A 23,577-nucleotide genomic window follows, 5' to 3' on the forward strand; every position below is an offset into this window, starting at 1 on the left:
TATGCGATGCATGGGTTTATTATACCTTTCATGGACATGAAATGGTATACTAATTTTGGTCCGATGTTTGTAACGCTGAGAAATATATATAATATATATATATATATATATATATATATATCAATGAAATTTGGCACAAGGATGTATTTTTGTATAATATTAGACATTTGTCGGATTCGGTAGGATCGGACCACTATAACATATATCTCCTATACAACTGATCGTTCAGATAAGACGATCTTGGTCATTCCTGCCCCAATTTAGAAAGTATAAACGTCAAACTCGGTGATATATATTCTAATATATCATAGAAGATATCCTGAAAAAATCACTTTGATCAGAGCTATATATAGTTATATCCCATACAACCGATCGTTCAGATAGAAAGATTTTTGGCAATTTCTCCCTTAATTTCCAATATAAAACCGTGAGACTTGGTGATATATTCTAATATATCATAGAAGATTTCCTGTAAAAATCAGTTCGATCGGAACTATATATAATATATATTCCCTACAACCGATCTTTCAGATAAAGGGGTTTTTTGCCATTTTTGATTTTATATTTATCTTAAAATCGTTTAGGTATGTACATCTGTTCACTATATATCTTATCTTATACATGCTATTATTTGGAGATTACGAACGGGATAAGATTATTGTTCAGCCTAATTCATGAAAGGTATGGAGTCCCGTCCTTACTTGTTTTTCTTTGCATTTATTAGTCATTGTGGGCGAAGGTAAAATTCTGAACTCTCGCCCAAAATCCATCGATCCATTATTTAACGCCTATTCATCATTATACATCGATACTTTTGTTTAACAAAGAATTCCCTCATCACATCGGTGACAACATATTCAATATTTTGCAGTAAAAACCAACATCCACCATGCACAACAACATCATTAAAACATTTACAACTCAGTGATAAGCATTGGCGCCAAAATATCCATAAAGAAGTAAAAATTCTACGAGAAGAAGTGCAAGAATTCAAATAATAAAAGCAAATCAAAAGCACAAAAAGATCGAAGCAACAAATCATTAAATAAAATCACACAAAGACAAAAAAGACAACCAAAAAATATTATTTCATTAATTTTGCACAGTGAGACTAAAAAGCAGCCAAATAGTTATAAGCTAGCAGTTGCCTAAAATGGATTTGGAAATTGAAGCAGTTCGTCGATGTTGCAAAGTGAATATTGTGCTTTGAGTTGAAGACAAGACATGAGCCTCCACGACGATGACTGTCTTATCAAAGGCACAAAAAATATAAATGACCAACACAATGACAAAGGGCAAGCAACGATTTTTCAACACATATCTAGCAATGAAACAAAGAGCAAAAGAACTAATAAGAGAATGATTAAAAAACTTATGTAGACTACCTTTATATAAAGGTGCTTTGAAGTGGCAGACATTCTTAGTTTTTTTTGAACAAAGTATTAGTTTTTACAAATTATAATTTGAAAGTGATTTCATATTTCATTCATCGTTTCTCGATATTTGGGACCTTTATATAAAGTTTGTCTCATAATTTGTATACCCAGTTGTAGGTACTTATACACAGGGCATTATAACTTTGATTGGATAACGGTTGGTTGTACAGGTATAGAGGAATCTAGATAGACATAGACTTCCATATATCAAAATCATGAGCATCGAAACAAAATTTGATTGAGCCATGTCCGTCCGTCTGCCCGTCCATCCGTTTGCCCGTTAACACAATAACTTGAGTAAATATTGAGATATCTTCACCAAATTTGGTACACGAGCTTATATGGACCCATAATAGATTGGTATTGAAAATGTGCGAAATCGGATGATAACCACTCCCACTTTTTATATATATAACATTTTGAAAAACACAAAAAACCTGATTATTTAGTTAATAATACACCTAGAATGTCGAAATTTGACGTGTGAACTGATATTGAGACTCTTGATACAAATCTAAAATTTTTTTAAAATGGACGGGGTGCCGCCCTCTTGTGCTAAAATCAATTTCACAAATATTATTAATCATAAATCAAAAATAGTTAAACCTATCGTAACAAACATCGGCAAAGAGGTTGCCTTTACCAAAAGGAATGCTTTGAAGAACAATTAACGAAATCCGTTAAGGACCACGCCCACTTTTATATAAAAGATTTTTAAAAGGGTGTTGGACGAATAAAATAAGCTATATCTTTACAAAAAAGAGCTTTATATCAATGGTATTACATTTCTCAAGTGGATTTATAACAATAAATAGGAAAAATTTCAAATTTAAAAAAATGGGCGTGGCACCGCCCCTTTAATGACTAAGCAATTTTCTATCTTTCGGCAGCCATAACTCGAAGAATAATTAGTTCAGAATAGAACCATATATATATGTATTATTGCGCAGCTTTGTAGCACTATTAAGCACCCAAAACAAACAAAAACAGCATTTCAAGTATACAGCTGGGTATGTAACGTTCGGTTCTACCCGAACTTAGACTTCCTTACTTGTTTTTGTTTTATTATACTCTTATTTTCTACATTTATATGCCCTTATAAGGTTCTACCTAGCCTTCTGTGTGATAAACTGAAACCCATAGTAAACAAACTGATTGGACCTTATAAGTGCGGCTTCAGATCTGGTAAATCTACTATCGCCCAGATCTTTATGGTGTGCCATATCTTGGAGAAGACTTACCATAAGAGAATCAATACTTACCTCCATTCGTCGACCTCAAAACAACATTTGGCAGCGCGAAAAGAAATAGCTTGTTCTCTGTTATGTCTTCGTTTAAGTTCCCTGCAAAATTAATAAGGCTCTGCCAAATGACGTTGAGCAACACCACAAGCTCCGTAAGCATTGGAAAGAACATGTCCAGCCACTCAAAATCAAGCGATTCCCCGGACAAAGTGACTCACTTTCATGCGATTTCTTTAACTTGTTACTGGAGAAGAAAATTCTAGCAGCTGAACTAAACCGTTATGGTACAATCTATTATAAGAGCGTGCAATTGCTGACGTATGCTGATGATATTGATATTGTATGTCTGAACAAGCGCGCCGTAAATTTTCCCTTCTCTAGATTAGATAAAGAAGCAAAACAGTGGGGGTTGCTGTAATTGGGGACCATACGAAGTAATTTCTGTCATCCAAGAAATAATCGGCGCACTCGCGCCTTATTAGCCACGTCACTGTTAGACGTCAGATATAAATTCAAGACTGTGAGGGGTTTCGCTTATTTGGGAACCAGCACTAATAGCAAAAACAATGTCAGCAGAGAAATCAAACGGAGTATAACTCTTGCCAACAAGTGCTACCATGGAATGACTCGGCAATTGAAACGTAAAGTCCTCTCTCGACGAACAAAAATCACGCTGTACAAGTCGCTCATCACTGTTTCAAGAAAAGATGAGATAGCTCTTGGAGTGTTCGCGATAAAAGTTCTCCGGAAGATTTATGGTCCTTTCCGCGATGTAGAAGGCGAGTATCGGAAGAGGTATAATAATAAACTGTATGCGTCTTACTCAGATATGACGATAATACAGTGAGTAAAAACCCAAAGGAGTCGCTGGCTAGATTAGACGTTCGGCACAAAAAAGTATTTCAGTCGACACCGTAGCGTTGAAGGAGAGGAAGGGGGAGATCTCCAATGAGTTGGGAGAGGCAGATGGAGGAAGACTTTACCTCCAGTAGTGCTCCCAGTTGACGCAGTTATCGAGACAGGGATAGCTGGCGTGTTTTATTACGAAACGGCCAAAATCGCTTAGGCGGTTGAGCATGCGAACGGTATCGTGATGCGTAGAGGGAAGAGAAAGTTCTAATCAGAAGAACGAAATATGAGACCGATCGACCTATGTGTGAGTAGCTTCAGTTGTTGGTTGATTGAAATAATACCCCTTAAATTTGAACAGAATATGTTGCAGTTTCAACACCTGGGCAAAAACCTCCACCAACTATAGTAGCAACCGGGTAGCCGACGTACAGAGCTGTGGAGGTAACACTTATCCTCATTGTTAGTTAACAAGAGATATGACGAAATTGGAATCCCGATTCCTTAGGATGGCATATACGAGGCTTGACCCGACTGTGACAAAGTGAGAATAGTAATATCCCGAGCGCATACTTACGAATTGTCCATCCAATTAGAAGCTATAGATTGCGCTGTAAACCCTTTGAAAGAGTTGTGCCATAAAACCCATTGAATCATTTGGATATTTTAGTCGCCTCTTACGACAGGCATACCTGCCGTGGATATAATCGAAAACCGCTGGGTTGAATGCAATGAGAGGTGTGTGTTAATGCTGCCATACGTTGTAAAGGAAGCGAGGGGTCTTCTCAAAAAGGATAAAGTAGGCGCAACAAATGCGTGATTGTGAAGGCTAGAGCTACTATCCTATAGAAATAGCGACCAATATTAACAACAAATTCGGCAAAAAGTGGAAGGGTTGAACCTGGGGCGCATTCCCATAAAAGTTGTGACAGTGAATTGTGACGAACACAATTTTGTAATGAAATTGGTGGACGTAAAGGTAGTAAAAAAGAACCAGATACAAAACCAAGTGCAAGGTAATCTAACAAAATTAAATTAAAGCAGGTTTTCCAAAACAGCTAAGGTGTAACGGCTGGGTCGCTTAGCAAAGATGTGGTAATCCAAGATCGCAATTTTACACGTACAAACATACATAACACATACACCTAGGGTAAACACTCTATTATCCGGACATTTAGCCCCTTAAATTTGAGATCACCTCATTTTCATGCTATAAAGGCTACCACGAATGCTAAAATTGCTGTCGATAGGCACTTTCTCTTAATAGTGTATCTTACATATAATTTTTAAATATAGAGTTGTTAAATTTAAAAAATAACTTTTCAAAAAAAGGCGATTTTTATTAGTAGCCGGACAGTAAAAATTAGTTTCGGTCGCTTTTTTCAGTATGTGGACGCGAATTTTAGAACTATATTTTATTAGTCTTTTCATTAATGAATATCTATTACAGTTTTTATAAAATATTTATGTATTATTAATTTCATTATATATTTTTTTTCATTTAGATGTCCCACGCAATATCAAAACTTTTGAAAACAGTCCTATCTCAGTATTTTTTAACCCCATTACTCATCAGAAAATAAATTGAATTAAAGCTAAAATAAGGACCTATTAAAACTTGTAATGGAATTGGGGATTATTAAATTTAATTCAGAGATAAGGCAATTTTGAATAAAATTTTAAATAAGCGCGTTTTCCCAACAAAATCTGAGACAGAACATTTGCAACGCTTCTACGTCTATGCCATTCCCATTCTTTCAGAAGAGAGAAGATATATTGGTATGGCCTCCGTGACGACCAGGAAAGCTTTGCGGAAAACCTGCGGTATTTCGACCAGCTCGACCATATTGGGAACGATTAGATACGACCACATCATACTCTCCAGATCATTACTCCTTCCCTTAGGAACTTAAGGCCGCTATGTTTCTAACAAGATACGTTTTTCGTGAAATTGAAGAGTGCGTTCTAAATTTCGCTGCACAACCTAAACTTCTATACCGTATACGAGCTTTCTTGTGCATATACCGTATAAGAGCTTTCTTGGGCTTTGTAAAACCTGTGTTTACCATTAATAGGTTCAGTTTCGCTTTTGTTTGCCTAGCCCGAGAGATCTGATGTGATGCAAAAAGGGGAGCTTGATGTGCATTTTCATTGAACTGCGTGTTTCCGCCTTAATGAGGATAGTTATCTTAGTTTTTGATGTTGCCAGCTACAATATCGCAAGCTCTGGTTTAAAATAAACTGTGTCAGCTTGCAGTTTCGGGTCGAAGCAACCACCTCGTCTACCTAAACAAGGAGAAAAATGGTTTCTGCCATGTCTAAACGAAGAAAACTGTTTTATTTACCCTTCTTTAATATCGGTCTCAGGTTTTTCCTTCAGATATCAAGCAAATATATCTATAACCTGAAAGGTGTTTCTAGCGCCTGAAGCATGTTTTTCCGCCTGTCTAATTTAAAGGATTTTTGATGACCAAGTGTGGCCAGTAAGACCATCGGTCTTTATTGGTTATCCGCTGTTTAGGCTTCTTAAATGGGTAATAGACATATGCCATGGCATTCATTGTGGAGTTACCTCTCCGGAAACTATGCTGTTTGTAAAACAGTTATTTCCCATGTTCTACGCACTCTAGAAAGGACTTGTCTTTAAGATGGTTTTGCTAAAAAATACACAATTTGCCCCAATCCATATTAACATGCCGCCAAAGTATGTCGATGGCAGAGTACTTCTTCATAGTACCATGAAAGTTAAATCTATGAGGGAACAGACACCGGTCAATCAATCCAAAAAATATGTCATGCAAACCCGTCCTTAATCACCTAGGGACTGAACCAGCGTCTATATATATCCATTTCTTGAAAATAATAACAAACAAGTAAGGAAGGTTAAGTTCGGGTGTAACCGAACATTACATACTCAGTTGAGAGCTATGGTGACAACATAAGGGAAAATAACCATGTAGGAAAATGAACCGAGGGAAACCCTGGAATGTGTTTGTATGACATGTGTATCAAATGAAAGGCATTAAAGAGTATTTTATGAGGGAGTGCACCATAGTTCTATAGGTGGACGCCATTTAGGGATATAGCCATAAAGGTGGATCAGGGTTGACTCTAGAATGCGTTTGTACGATATGGGTATCAAATGAAAGGTATTAATGAGTATTTTAAAATGGCGTGGACCTAAGTTCTATAGATGGACGCCTTTTCGAGATATCGCCGTAGAGATGGACCAGGGGTGACTCTAGAATGCGTTTGCACAATATGGGCATCAAACGAAAGGTGTTAATGAGTATTTTAAAAGGGAGTGGGCCGTAGTTCTATAGGTGGACGCCGTTTCGAGATATCGTCATAAAGGTGGACCAGGGGTGACTCTAGAATGCGTTTGTATGATATGGGTATCAAATGAAAGGTGTTAATGAGTATTTTAAAAGGGAGTAATCCTTATTTCCATAGGTGGACGCCGTTTCGAGATATCGCCATAAAGGTGGACCAGGGGTGACCCTAGAATTTGTTTGTACAATATGGGTATCAAAAGAAAGGTGTTAATGAGTATTTTAAAAGGGAGTGGGCCTTAGTTCTATAGGTGGATGCCGTTTCGAAATATCGCCATAAAAGTGGACCAGGGGTGACTCTAGAATGTGTTTGTACGATATGGATATCAAATTAAAGGTATTAATGAGGATTTTAAAAGGGATTGGTGGTTGTTGTATAGGTGGTCGCCTTTTCGAAATATCGCCATAAAGGTGGACCAGGGGTGACTCTAGAATGCGTTTGTACGATATGGATATCAAATTAAAGGTATTAATGAGTATTTTAAAAGGGAGTAATCCTTAGTTCCATAGGTGGACGCCGTTTCGAGATATCGCCATAAAGGTGGACCAGGGGTGACCCTAGAATTTGTTTGTACAATATGGGTATCAAAAGAAAGGTGTTAATGAGTATTTTAAAAGGGAGTAATCCTTAGTTCCATAGGTGGACGCCGTTTCGAGATATCGCCATAAAGGTGGACCAGGGATGACCCTAGAATTTGTTTGTACAATATGGGTATCAAAAGAAAGGTGTTAATGAGTATTTTAAAAGGGTGTGGGGCTTAGTTCTATAGGTGGACACCTTTTCGGAATATCGCCACAAAGGTGGACCAGGGGTGACTCTAGAAAGTGTTTGTACGATATGGGTATCAAATTAAAGGTATTAATGAGGGTTTTTAAAGGGAGTGGTGGTTGTTGTATAGGTGGTCGCATTTTCGAGATATCGCCATAAAGGTGGACCAGGGGTGACCCTAGAATTTGTTTGTACAATATGGGCATCAAAAGAAAGGTGATAATGAGTATTTTAAAAGGGAGTATTCCTTAGTTCCATAGGTGGACGCCGTTTCGAGATATCGCCATAAAGGTGGAGCAGGGGTGACCCTAGAATTTGTTTGTACAATATGGGTATCAAAAGAAAGGTGTTAATGAGTATTTTAAAAGGGTGTAGGGCATAGTTCTATAGGTGGACGCCTTTTCGAGATATCGCCATAAAGGTGGACCAGGGGTGACTCTAGAATGAGTTTGTACGATATGGGTATCAAATAAAGGTATTAATGAGAGTTTTAAAAGGGAGTGGTGGTAGTTGTATATGTGAAGGCCTTTTCCAGATATCGACCAAAATGTGGACTAGGGTGACCCAGAACATTATCGGTTGGATACCGCTAATTTATTTATATATGTAATACCTGGCAAGATTTTAAGGGTGTTGTATTTCGCCCTGCAGAACTTTTTCATTTTCTTCTACTTAATATGGTAGGTGTCACAACCATTTTATAAAGTTTTTTCTAAAGTTATATTTCGCGTCAATAAAACAATCCAATTACCTTACCATGTTTCACCCCTTTTTTCGTATTTGGTATAGAATTATGGCATTTTTTTCATTTTTCGCAATTTTCGATATCGAAAAAGTGGGCGTGGTCATAGTCCGATATCGTTCATTTTTCATACCAAGGTAAAGTGGGTTCAGATAAGTACGTTAACTGAGTTTAGTAAAGATATATCTATTTTTGCTCAAGTTATCGTGTTAACGGCCATGCGGAAGGACAGACGGACTACTGTGTATAAAAACTGGGCGTGGCATCAACCGATTTCGCCCATTTTCACAGAAAACAGTTAAAGCCATAAAATCTATGCCCCTACCAAATTTCAAAAGGATTGGTTAATTTTTGTTCGATTTATGGCATTAAAAGTATCCTAGACAAATTAAATGAAAAAGGGCGGAGCCACGCCCATTTTTAAATTTTCTTTTATTTTTGTATTTTGTTGCACCATATCATTACTGGAGTTGAATCTTGACATAATTTACTTATATACTGTAAAGATATTAAATTTTTTGTTAAAATTTTACTTTAAAAAAATTTTTTTTTTAAAGTGGGCGTGGTCCTTCTCCGATTTTGCTAATTTTTATTAAGCGTACATACAGTAATAAGGGTAACGTTCCTGCCAAATTACATCATGATATCTTCAACGACTGCCAAATTACAGCTTGCAAAAGTTTTAAATTACCTTCTTTAAAAAGTGGGCGGTGCCACGCCCATTGTCCAAAATTTTACTAATTTTATATTTTGCGTCATAAGTTCAACTCATCTACCAAGTTTCGTCGCTTCATCTGTCTTTTGTAATGAATTATCGCACTTTTTCGATTTTTCGAAATTTTCGATATCGAAAAAGTGGGCGTGGTTATAGTCCGATATCGTTCATTTTAAATAGCGATCTGAGATGAGTGCTCAGGAACCTACATACCAAATTTCATCAAGATACCTCAAAATTTACTCAAGTTATCGTGTTAACGGACGGATGGACGGACGGACGGACGGACGGACATGGCTCAATCAAATTTTTTTTTGATCCTGATTATTTTGATATATGGAAGTCTATATCTATCTCGATTCCTTTATATATGTACAACCAACCGTTATCCAATCAAACTTAATATACTCTGTGAGCTCTGCTCAACTGAGTATAAAAAAAGCACATAAACTCGGATAAAACCACAAGTTTTATAGAAAAGAAAGGTATCCGGGAACACAAACTTACACATAATCTTAAATCCTGACAGCCATTGCGTACCTAGAAAATCTTGTCCGAATACGGAAAAAAAACGAACTTATCTCTTTGCAAACCATAGAATATATAATAGACTGACATTTAAAATGATTATAATGACAACTGGTCATTTTTGTCATATTTTTAGTAACCGGACAGCCTGTCCGGAATCTGAAAATCGTACTAAATTTTGGTTTCAATATCCGGTCGCGTATAATTTAGGCAAAAATTTAATTAATTATGTTTTTTTTTTATTTATAAAACTAAAGTATATGATATTTCCAACGGAGATAACTAATTTTTATAACGATAGGTTCAAAAATACTCCTCTTTACTTTCATAGCTTTTCAAAGCGCTTCCACTATTTTTTTTTTTTTTTGAGCCAAATCGGCATGAGAACTGTACTCTTCGATCTCACCCTTTAAAATGGCGCGTAACTCTTAAGCTATGAATTCGATGTAACTGAAATTTTATGAGCATATCCGGATACTAGTGTGTTTACCCTACATACTTACCTGTACAAGATATTCTCACCATGTTAACATAACTTTTATGAGTAATTTGTGTTTTGTTTTGAATGTGAACACATAAGTTGTGTTCCAAAGTTGAGTGGTAACCACATAATTGCTGAAGCCACCGATGGAGAATACAAAAAAATGTAAACTCGTGCATACGGTGTGACATAAATAATTATTGGGGATATACCATGATGATCTTGGCGTTGTATATGGTGGTGTGTATGTGTGTGTGTGGGTGTGGAGTGTCGCATCGAAGGCGACACAGTGTAGTCTGCTACTGATTACAATTGACGCGACATTGGGAAGTGACCGAATTGTATCAGAAATGAATCCATTAGGGTGGCATGTTCATAACAAAACGTGGGCATACTCACACGAACAAGGGAGGTGGGATAAGAGTATCCACATGCCCTATATACATACATACATACATATGTACACAGAGCTAAACAAATGTGTACAATGACCAGAAAATTGTTTTACAAAGAGGTTGTACGATTGTGGCCAAATTGAATTAAGATTGTGGCAAATGAGAAGAAATCGAACAAAAGCAAACAAAACAAGTAAGGACGGGACTGTTCTCGGCTATGCCGAAGACTTCATACCTTTCATGAATGGGGCTGAACAACAATCTTATCCCGTTCATAATCTCCGAATAATCGGATATATAAGATAAGAAATATCTAGTGAACAGATCTACATACCTAAACGATTTTTAAGATAAATATAAAATAAACAAGTAAGGAAGGCTAAGTTCGGGTGTAACCGAACATAACATACTCAGTTGAGAGCTATGGAGACAAAATAAGGAAAATCAATCTGGGGTAACCCTGGAATGTGGTTGTATAACATGTGTATCAAATGAAAGGTATTAAAGAGTATTTTAAGAGAGAATAGGCCATAGTTCTATGGATGAACGCCATTTAGGGATATCGCCATAAAGGTAGACCAGGGCTGACTCTAGAATTTGTTTGTACGATATGGGTATCAAATGAAAGGTGTTACTGAGCATTTTAAGAGGGAGTGGGCCTTAGGTCTATCGGTGGACGCCTTTTCGAGATGTCCCCATTAAGGTGGACCAGGGGTGATTCTATAATGTGTTTGTACGATATGGGTATCAAATGAAAGCTGTTAATGAGTATTTTGAAAAGGAGTGATCCTTAGTTCCATAGGTGGACGCCGTTTCGAGATATCGCCATAAAGGTGGATCAGGGGTGTCTCTAGAATGTGTTTGTACGATATGGGAATCAAATGAAAGGTGTTACTGAGCATTTTAAGAGGGAGTGGGCATTAGGTCTATAGGTGGACGCCTTTTCGAGATATCGCCATTAGGGTGGGCCAGGGGTGACTCTAGAATGTTTGTACGGTATGGGTATCAAACGAAAGGTGTTACTGAGCATTTTAAGAGGGAGTGGGCATGAGGTCTATAGGTGGACGCCTTTTCGAGATATCGTCATTAGGGTGGGCCAGGGGTGACTCTAGAATGTGTTTGTACGATATGTGCATCAAACGAAAGGTGTTACTGAGCATTTTAAGAGGGAGTGGGCATTACGTCTATAGGTGGACGCCCTTTCGAGATATCGCCATTAGGGTGGGCCAGGGGTGACTCTAGAATGTTTGTACGATATGGGTATCAAACGAAAGGTGTTACTGAGCATTTTAAGAGGGAGTGGGCATTAGGTCTATAGGTGGACGCCTTTTCGAGATATCGCCATTAGGGTGGGCCAGGGGTGACTCTAGAATGTGTTTGTACGATATGGGTATCAAATGAAAGGTGGTAAGGAGTATTTTAAAAGGGAGTAATCCTTAGTTCTATAGGTAGACGCCTTTTCGAGATATCGCCATAAAGGTGGACCAAGGGTGACTCTAGAATGTTTGTACGATATGGGTATCAAACGAAAGGTGTTACTGAGCATTTTAAGAGGGAGTGGGCATTAGGTCTATAGGTGGACGCCTTTTCGAGATATCGCCATTAGGGTGGGCCAGGGTGACTCTAGAATGTGTTTGTACGATATGGGTATCAAATGAAAGGTGGTAATGATTATTTTAAAAGGGAGTAATCCTTAGTTCTATAGGTGGACGCCTTTTCGAGATGTCGCCATAAAGCTGGACCAAGGGTGACTCTAGAATGTTTGTACGGTATGGGTATCAAACGAAAGTTGTTACTGAGCATTTTAAGAGGGAGTGGGCATTAGGTCTATAGGTGGACGCCTTTTCGAGATATCGCCATTAGGGTGGGCCAGGGTGACTCTAGAATGTGTTTGTACGATATGGGTATCAAATGAAAGGTGGTAATGAGTATTTTAAAAGGGAGTAATCCTTAGTTCTATAGGTGGACGCCTTTTCGAGATATCGCCATTAGGGTGGGCCAGGTGTGACTCTAGAATGTTTGTACGATATGGGTATCAAACGAAAGGTGTTACTGAGCATTTTAAGAGGGAGTGGGCATTAGGTCTATAGGTGGACGCCTTTTCGAGATATCGCCATTAGGGTGGGACAGGGGTGACTCTAGAATGTTTGTACGATATGGGTATCAAACGAAAGGTGTTACTGAGCATTTTAAGAGGGAGTGTACATTAGGTCTATAGGTGGACGCCTTTTCGAGATATCGCCATTAGGGTGGGCCAGGGGTGACTCTAGAATGTTTGTACGATATGGGTATCAAACGAAAGGTGTTACTGAGCATTTTAAGAGGGAGTGGATATTAGGTCTATAGGTGGACGCCTTTTCGAGATATCGCCATTAGGGTGGGCCAGGGTGACTCTAGAATGTGTTTGTACGATATGGGTATCAAATGAAAGGTGGTAATGAGTATTTTAAAAGGGAGTAATCCTTAGTTCTATAGGTGGACGCCTTTTCGAAATATCGCCATTAGGGTGGGCCAGGTGTGACTCTAGAATGTTTGTACGATATGGGTATCAAACGAAAGCTGTTACTGAGCATTTTAAGAGGGAGTGGGCATTAGGTCTATAGGTGGACGCCTTTTCGAGATATTGCCATTAGGGTGGGCCAGGGGTGACTCTAGAATGTTTGTACGATATGGGTATCAAACGAAAGGTGTTACTGAGCATTTTAAGAGGGAGTGGACACTAGGTCTATAGGTGGACGCCTGTTCGAGATATCGCCATTTGGGTGGGCCAGGGGTTACTCTAGAATGTTTGTACGATATGGGTATCAAACGAAAGGTGTTACTAGCATTTTAAGAGAGAGGGGGCATTAGTTCTATAGGTGGACGCCTTTTCGAGATATCGCCATTAGGGTGGGACAGGGGTGACTCTGGTATGTTTTTGTACGATATGGATATCAAATTAAAGGTATTAATGAGGGTTTTAAAAGCGAGTGGCCCTTAGATGTATATGTGAAGGCGTTCTCGTGATATCCACCAAAATGTGGACCAGGTGATCCAGAAAATCATCTGTCGGGTACTGCTAATTTATTTATATATGCAATACCACTAACAGTATTCCTGCCAAGATTCCAAGGGCTGTTGATTTCGCCTTGTAGAACTTTTTCATTTTCTTCTACTTAATATGGTAGGTGTCACACCCATTTTACAAAGATTTTTCCAAAGTTATATTTTGCGTCAACAAACCAATCCAGTTACCATGTTTCATCCCTTTTTTCGTATTTGGTATAGAATTATGGCATTTTTTTCATTTTTCGTAATTTTCGATATCGATAAAGTGGGCGTGGTTATGGTCAGATTTCGCCCATTTTTTATACCAAGAAAAAGTGAGCTCAGGTAAGTACGTGGGCTAAGTTTAGTAAAGATATATCGGATTTTGCTCAAGTTATTGTGTTAATGGCCGAGCGGAAGGACAGACGGTGGACTGTGTATAAAAACTGGGCGTGGCTTCCACCAATTTCGCCCATTTTCACAGAGAACAGTTACCGTCATAGAGTCTATGCTCCTACCAAATTTGAGAAGGATTGGTAAATTTTTGTTCGACTTATGGCAATAAAAGTATTCTAGACATACTAAATGAAAATGGGCGGAGCCACGCCCATTTTGAAATTTTCTTTTATTTTTGTATTTTGTTGCATCATATCATTACTGGAGTTGAATTTTGACTTAATTTACTTATATACAGTAAAGATATTAAATTTTTTGTTAAAATTTTAATTAAAAAAAATTTTTTTTTAAAAAGTGGGCGTGTTCTTAATCCAATTTTGCTAATTTTTATTTAGCACATATAGAGTAATAGTAGTAACGTTCCTGCCAAATTTCATCATGATATCTTCAACGACTGCCAAATTACAGCTTGCAAAACTTTTAAATTACCTTCTTGTAAAAGTGGGCGGGGCCACGCCCATTGTCCAAAATCTTACTAATTTTCTATTCTGCGTCATAACGTTAACCCATCTACCAAGCTTCGTCGCTTTATCTGTCTTTTGTAATGAGTTATCGCACTTTTTCGGTTTTTCGAAATTTTCGATATCGAAAAAGTGGGCGTGGTTATAGTCCGATATCGTTCATTTTAAATAGCGATCTGAGATGAGTGCTCAGGAACCTACATACCAAATTTCATCAAGATACCTCAAAATTTACTCAAGTTATCGTGTTAACGGACGGACGGACGGACGGACGGACGGACGGACGGACATGGCTCAATCAAATTTTTTTTCGATCCTGATTATTTTATATCTATCTATATCTATCTCGATTCCTTTATATATGTACAACCAACCGTTATCCAATCAAACTTAATATACTCTGTGAGCTCTGCTCAACTGAGTATAAAAATAGGTAGGTACTTTGTGTGAGGATGCAAAGCTTCAAGTTTTTTGTGGTCCGCGTGTAAAAACTATGACTACGAATCACTTATTTCAACAATATATGACGTAAACGTAACTATTTGATGAAATGTTATGAATTTTGAAGCTTGTAGCCGTAAAAAGGGGGCAAAAATTAGAGTTTATATGGGGTATATAATATATGTACCACCGATCTCTATGATTTTTTCAGACAAAAATATATACTATATATGTAAGCAATCGGTGAAATTTGAAGCCTCTAGCTCTTAAAATAGGGCAGTAATTACGAAGAGTTTCTTATCTGAACAATCGGTTGTGGGGGATATATACTATATATACAACCGATCTCTTCAATTTTTTTAGGCAACAATATGTGCAATATATGAAAGTATATGGTGAAGTTTGAAGCTTAAATCTGTTAAATTGAGTAAGATATTACAAAAATCCTCTTTTTCTGAAAAATCGGTTGTATGGAGGATATATGCTATAGTGGTCCGATCCGGCCGGTTCCGACAAATGTCTAATGGGACACCCAAATACACCCGCTCACCAAATTTTATCAAGATATCTCAAAAATTGAGGGACTAGTACAGACGGACAGACGGACATGGCTAAATCAACTCAGCTCTTCAACCTGATTATTTCGGTATACTTAATGGTGGGTCTATCTATTTTCCTTTAAGGACTTACAATTTTGGGTTTCGTGACGAAATTAATATACCATTTCATTTTCATGAAAGGTATAAAAAAACAACAATGGTGGAGTCTTGGCAAATACAAAAAGCAAATAGTTAGACCGCAAAAGGAGAGCAAAGGATATCTAAATGTAAATTCAGTGATGATTTATGGTCTTTTTAGCTAAGAGCGCAAGAATATTTCTTTTTTTACACAGAAATATTTTTCAGAAATTCTAACGAATTCCAAGCGCGAAAAGTGTTGTAAACGATTTATATATGTACATATGTATGTACATCGGAACGGTTTTACGATTGGTTGTCAAACACTATGGACACATTCAGTTTATATAAGGTCTTTATTTACCAGTCAGCGCAAACTTTAAAGGTTAGCCGCTTCTATTTGAAAGTCATCTGTCCGGATATTGGTGCGGTGTGTTCCGGAAAATAGCACCATTAAGATACTCGCCTGACTATTGCGGGAGCTTTTTGAAAGAGCACGTTTAACCTTCTATAACCTGTTGTGATTTATGTATTTGTATGGGTTGGCGTTAGGTTTATACGCCGCCGATTTTGGTCGTTTTTCGCACGCCACCGCCGAACGTCGAAAATATCAACGCGGCGGCGGCGTCCGGTGCGTTAGTATTTTCTACTCATTTAAGACTGTTTAGGCCATTTATTGTTCATGTCGAAAATTAGTTGGATATGGTCGAAGGGGGCATCAACGGATGCCCATCACTGCCAGTTATAAGAAACTAATTGCGAAATTTAACTCTTTCTAACTGCTCAAAAGTTATTTAAAAAACAGGCGCTTTCGATGTCAGCTTAACACGGACTATGTGTCACCCAATTCACCAAGTTATTAAAACAAAACACTAAAAGAAAGTTTATATAACAAATTTCAATGCTCACTTTTCATATTTCTTTCGAAAAATTAATTATGAAAAAAGAATTCAAATAAAATTGTCCTCAAGTTGTTAAAAAACAGCAAATTACCCGAAAAAAATTGTGTATCCATATTGGCAAAAATAATAAGCGAAATCAGTGATGCAAAATCCTTTAGTAAGTTCTAGGGGCATAAACACTCCTTTGAAATGATTCTTACCTCATACTTAACTTGAGGATATACATATGTACGTATGAGAAGGGTTTGAAAAATCACTTGTGCTGATATTCAAACCTCTGTTGTTTATTCGCAAAACTATAAAATAGCGTCTGAAATGTTAATTTTGATATTCACACTTCACTTTTCAACACACAAGCCGCCCGGTTTGACATTTCCTAAAGTTGATGGCCCTATCCAAAGCTAGTCCCTTGGAGTGCATAACATTGATTATAGCCTAGTTTAAATATCACCTACACGTTACGCCTACTTTTACAAATGTCAATACGTATGCACATATATTTACCAGGTGAGGCTTTGTCTTTCGCAAGAACACACAAAGGGGTGAAGCAAAAACTTTCCAAGACAGTCGAAGAAATGACCGGGTGTTTTACTATCCTAACGTAGTGGACAGTCGAACTAGTCCACAAACTGAAGCTACGCGGTCATCCATAATGAGCTCTTATAGCGAAATACAACTTTCATTCTAAAATATCGTTTTGATGGGGGCAAAACGGTTTCCAATGTCTTTACCACTGGCGAAAAGAGTGATATCGGTCGATATGACACGCCTTCATTAGCTGGTTTGCCAGGCTTTAGTAGCGGGATTATCCTTGCCATTTTTCATTTTTCGGAAATAACGAAGAATTCCAGTGACAGGTTGAAAATATGTGTGTGATATTTTATTCTCTCATCGCCAAGGTGTTTAAGCATTGGCATGGCTATTCCGTCGGGACCTATCGACTTGGAGGGCTTGGCCTTACGGATGGCTGCTTCAACCTCTGTCGTGGTGATGGTAATGGGTGGGACGTCATGTTTATGTTTATGAGCTCGTCTGTTAGCACGACGTCTGGCTTTGTCTACAGAAGAATGCATTATAAATTGTCGGTAAAAGCCGCTCGCGCATTTGTTCGTATCAGATAAAGTTTTATCACCGTAGGCTATAGATACTTTATCATTGTGTTTAGTTGAATTAGACAAGGATTTGACGGTTGATCACAATTTATTATTATTATTATTATTTATTTAATTATTCTTTTAAAAAATATATGTACATATTGTAACGAGTTTACTGCAAATCCTCTTATTTGCAACCTTCTGCTAAGTTCGAATCACTAAACTGTTGAATAAATAACACCACTATTCAGTAATGCAAAATGGTGTTTATTAAAGTACTTCACAATAAATAACTCTACTATTGCTCGACAGATAGCGTGCTTAATCAAAACTGATTCTCGCGCCTCTACTGGTGTCGCCTTTTATACTGTTTGGTTTACTCATTGACATTTCTAGGCGGTTCTGTTCTAGAATCTACTAGTTGGTTATCTGCTATAAGTTTCTCAGCTATAACTACAGATGCACAATTTGTATAGTTTCTCTCACAGCTCATGCGCGTGTGTTTGTGAGCGACACTTCCACAATTATATTGCATATCTCAGATAAGATATCTGCATGTGTGTACGTACAAGTGTATACATAATGATTGAATTATTGATGTGCATCAAGTCACTGCTTAGCATCGGCTTAGAGATGGCGTACCCCTTTGTGTTGCTAATATTCGTAACAATGTGTATATCGATAGCTTAATTTTACTTCTCTACAATATCATTACTTATAGGAAATAGTTAGTGACATCTTTATTTTATATAATAAAAATAGTGTTGTATGTCACATCATTTTTTAACAAATTCAATTATATAAATACTAGAAGTGAGGTGAACAAAAAAGAGTACAAGGTTTATAAAAAAAACGTAGGGCAGCGTGGTTGTTATCAAACTCTAGAAGCCAAGTTTTTATTTTTTGAAAAAGACAGATATTGATATAATATCTCGTATGTTTTTTGGAAGGGAATTAACCATGCATATTTGCTGAAAACGAGTCTTCAAATTGGTGTCATGTGGATGTTTGTTGCACTTTTTTCCTAATTTATTTTTCAACCTAATTCTATTCAAAAGGCATTTATTTATCCACGGTTTGAGTCTGATTTCTGGTGCTTTTTTATTAACGCAATATGTTGAGGAGTTAATGCATTTCATTAATTTATCTATTTACAAACACCCACAGAGGGGTTGCAGTTTTAGATGCTCCTCCTATTTGGCACGTTTATGTTCATTTACCAGCCGCATGATATCCAAATTAAGACTCCTAATAAGGGGGTCTCTAGGTTTGAGGTGTCTCGCAAGGTCACGTTCCTAGCTGAATTTGCGGCTTCCACCGGGAAATGTGGTATGATTTCATATATTCTACCCGCCGGGATGAAGCGTGCAGAAGCTGAAGTGATGACCTTGCGGGACGCACGCTCGCCCTGTCGGACATCGGTCGTAACGGGAAGAGCAACAAAAGATTTGTGTGTATAATTTTATATACATATGTATATAAATTTTAATCAACAGAAATTTACAAAAAAATATGTATACTTTTGAAATAATAGAATAATATTGCTTTTTATTTTCAGGCATTGCCTTATTTTATGGTTTCCGCAATGAAGCAAATAGCGTTCCAAATTTGAGGTAAGTTTGTATTCTAGAAAGTTTCATATGCAGGTTGGCTTACAATATTCGCTCCATCCGACTGAATAGATCAGATATCAATCTGCGGGTTAAAATTTTCCAAATTTTGTAATTAGATGATACACAAATCGTCTATCTACTATCTAGAGACTGTTTTGGACGTCTGAACTGGGCTACCCACTAATACCTAACCTCTCACGATCCGCGAAATTTTCTCGGACCGCCAAAAGGTTTGTTTGGTGGTAAGTATGCGCTTACTGTGTGTTATTGTCCGAGGAAAGGTGGTCGCCACGTATCGTTTTTACCCTCTTCAATTATTGGCGGGATTCAGAGAAAGAGCGCCTACGCCGTTTTTATCTCAAAATACAGACAATACAGGTTTTAAGCTATACTCATTGTGTCGAAATATTTACGGAAGAAATCCGTATAATAAGGAATTGGATCAGGCATAAGTCGATTGCTTCAACCATGGGTCGTGTTCGGCGACTAGTTTCCTGGCCTAAGTTCTTGCCTTAATGTTTCTTCACCTATGTAGCCAGTGTCGACGTGATTCTTCTCGTGACTGTATAGCAAAAGTATTCTTTCTTGCGTCTGCACCGACTTTGGAATTTCGCTGTTCACTTGCTTTCAGCTTCAGGACGTTTGGCTGACACCACCCCTTGTCAGGCATCGTGGTCTTTACTGCCAGTGTTGATTCCAAGCGCTCAGCGGAACTGTTAGGGTTTATAAAAGCTCATATATCCCTGGAAGTTTGATTGTAAACACGACACGGCCCAATGGCGGTCTGTGTTGCTGCGCAGCAGTTCGCTGAATGCGCTCGCAATCATAGTTAGGAGCAGTGTATTAAATATCCCTTTACATTAAAATAAAAAATTGTGTCCAGTACTATTATACTAAATTTTTAAGTGATGCTGGAAAATTTGTTCACAACACCAAACTGTGCTCTATAATACACCCCATTCAGCGGACTAGGGGGTTTCGAATATACCGGCGGCATGTATGCCTGACGTAATAAGTGGTTGAAATTCCCAAATAATTCAAAGGGGTTGTGTAGCGCAACCTTTCAAAGGGATGCCAGCGCAGTTCATATCTTCTCCAACCCAATTGTGAACCTAAGGCTTAGACGATCCCAAGCTCCTCATGGAACTAAGTTGTGGGGTGGGGGGCGGTATGGCCTAGAAGATTTAATGTGGTCCCATTAAATTTTTCCCGTAGATGGTTGAACTTACACCTTAATGCCGCTTGTTACCTATATCCGGCAAGGAACTTCAACTTCGAAAGCACTCCCAAAAAAACTTCGGGGAGAGTGTTAATCGTTACAACAACAACACACTACCTATTTACGGCTAATTTTTTGTTTCATTAAAATCCAAACAAGCCTACTGTACGTATTCCATGCAACCTGTTAAGTTCTTAGCATGAGTCACTTTCCTGTCCACGGACTCCGCAAGACAAAGAACACAAAACACGAAAAGTGCAGTCCGAAATTAGCATAATAAATAACATACATACAGAAACTGTAACAACAACAACGTTTACATAAATACGTTACACAAATAAATTATTGATGGCGAGTTTTATCACCCGCCTTAACTGTGGTACAAATATTAAGCGTAGTGTCAAGTTAGTTAATAAACAAATTAGCGGTGCATGATGTGGGTGTAATTGGTATGTGCTTTTACCGTTGTTATAAATAATAACATTATATACAAGGGACATACATATGATAATGCAGACAATTTATTAATATGGTGAATACCTCCATCATACAATTTGTAAATACATTACAAAAGCTATTACAATAAACGAATACAACAAAAAAGAGGAATTATTTCTTATGTCCGAAGGCCCCCAGCGACGTTGGAGTCGTAAAATTGATAACTATTTCTAAGTGCCGGGCGTTTTGAATTTTGTTTCTGCTTTGCTCTTTTATTTTGTTCACTGCTATCTCACTTATCCACCGATGATTGAATGTCATCGAATTTCCTTTGGGCTTGCAGTGCGTTGCTGCTGTAAATTTAAAATCATAAAGTTATCAATCATTTTTATTGCTTACATAGCGTTTTCTTAATTGCTGTTACACTAAGTATTGTGATTTATGACATGTTATTGACCTGATGCCTATTTTAATGTTTTGTATGAGTGGCGACGGACTTATGCATATTGAGCTGCTTTAGATATGACACCCCTAGAAATCCCTATAGGGATTAAGTAAAAGCACGCTTCGTAAGCGGTCAGCTACAAATAAATATTTTGGGACTTCTACAATTCATATTCATTAGCGAATCTGATGAATAATTGATAATTCTGCGCCTTCCATTGTCGCTCGGATCACTAAACTGTAAAATAAATACTCAACTATTCTTTATACATAAACGCTGTTTATTTACAGCACTACGAAGATAGAACTTTACAATTGAATTAATTCGGGTAATTCACTTACAACGTATTAAATACTTAACCCTTTGTTTTGTGATGTGGCCTATGCAGTCCATTTCGATTTTTAAAGGGGTATATCTTTTTGTTTCGCAAATTTTTCAAAAAACGGCGACAATATACCATACAGGTCTGTTAGCTGAAGCTTCTGAAAATTTTGTAACCATTTCTAGCGAAGTGATTATGCAAAAAAATATATTTTACACAAAAACTTCATATGCTAGGGTAAATGGCCTGCACAGGCCACCACTGCAATTTTAGTATAGTCATGTACCGTAATTTTCGACAGTTTTACTAGATTTAGTAAAAAAAACAACACGAGAACAGGCACCAGATGTCTGCAGTTATGGTAGAATTGAATTTGGTTGCAAATTTTCGTTGTGTATGATTGCTTTCGCTTTTTGCAATCATTTTTGTTTGAGTGGAGACAAGTTAGTATTTATTTACAGTTGAAATAGTAATCTGTATTATTCATAAAGTGTTTTCTCTTATGTTGTGCCGGAACAGAAATACCACTTTTAGACGAGGTAGGTAGTGCTCTATTAGCTATCTGTAGAAGTAGTAATCATCTATCAAGTGAGCAAGTGCGCCATCACGAGCAAGTGCTGAGCAAATTTACTGCAGCGGAGGATGAGAAAGATAATCCGTATGTCACCGACGACGATGATGATGAGGATTATGTTCCTGTTGATGACGGAGAGGTGTCTGATATTGATAGTGAACTTGAGGTCAAAGAAGAATTGCGTAAAAACGAAGACATTTATCACATTGGATGGGATGAAGTAATCGAAAAAGAGCCTAGTGTCTCAAATCTGCCAGTGGAGTGTATCGATTACTAGGTGAAAAAGAGCAATATAACGGGTGCAAGATTGACAATATATTTTGGAAAAAGGAACCTTTAGCACCAAGAGCACGCCATTGGCACAGGTTTATCAGTACCCGCACCAGACAAGTGGGACTTGTTCATAGATATATGCCAATGCAGTGTCTATTTTTCGTGACATAATGTTACCTGAAATAGTGGATATAATTGTCCGTCAGACGAATTGGAAAGCAGTAGAAGTGATCAAGGCCTGGAATAAGGCTAATCAAACATGTATGCCAAAAGAGTGGAAGCCCACTGACGAAATGTAAATGTATACTTGGTTTGGATTACTATTATTTTCCGGTATGCTCCACTGTAATAATATGCAAGCAATGGGTCTATTGCATTCTCGGCATTTTGATATTTATAATGCAACGTTAGATCGATTCAAAATGTTGCTTCGGTTTGTTCGTTTTGAAGGAGCTAACACTCGTACTGAACGTATTTTATTTAGGAAATCTGCACCAATTGACAACATCTTGGCTATGATGAATCACAATCTTCAAGAAGCATATACCCCTAACGCAGCAATAATAGTAGATGAGCAGCTATTTCCCACCACTTACAAAGTAATTGGCCAGCCGATTGCATGCTATGCGTCCCCTATATGGTCACCAAGCCTAAAAACTACTCACTGGAAGAAACTACAGGCCTACCAAAATACTGCTCTCAGAACAGCCACGGCTTGTCTTCTTATATCCCCAGAACACCATCTAAATAATGAGGCGGGAATACTCCCCATCAAGGAGAGAAATGAGATGCTAACCAATCAGTTCCTGTTGAATACCTGGGCATTCCAACAGACATCTGCTTGATGAGCCAACACCGCCCAGGGGCTTAAGGAGTCACCTCCGTAAGCATTATGAGGAAATACGGCACCTGAGAACTCAGCCGTATGAAGCAAAAAAACACAAGCAGGTCCTCAGTGAACTCCACAAACAGGCGTCGGACCTTTATGCCAGGAATTGCCCGGTGAATCCAGTACTCAAATAACAGTACCCAAAACTTGCGGAAGAGGAACGCACACTCCCGAGGGAAACGCCAGTCTCTCTAGCTCAACTTCGATTTGGATACTGTAACAGGTTAAACTCTTACCTATCCAGAATCAACCCTG

General features: G+C 37.8%; 1 protein-coding gene across 1 annotated transcript in view; it reads left to right on the forward strand.

The window, feature by feature from the left end:
- The window catches only part of al (aristaless), a 173,131-nt gene that overhangs the window by 24,347 nt on the left and 125,207 nt on the right, over window positions 1–23,577 (forward strand). The window contains exon 2 of the mRNA XM_067769905.1: window positions 19,108–19,162. The gene's annotated coding sequence lies outside the window, so the exon portion shown is untranslated. The remainder of the gene's footprint in view (window positions 1–19,107; window positions 19,163–23,577) is intronic.

The sequence above is a fragment of the Eurosta solidaginis genome, chromosome 2 (genome assembly GCF_040869045.1).
Source record: "Eurosta solidaginis isolate ZX-2024a chromosome 2, ASM4086904v1, whole genome shotgun sequence".
In the NCBI taxonomy this organism is placed as follows: domain Eukaryota; kingdom Metazoa; phylum Arthropoda; class Insecta; order Diptera; family Tephritidae; genus Eurosta; species Eurosta solidaginis.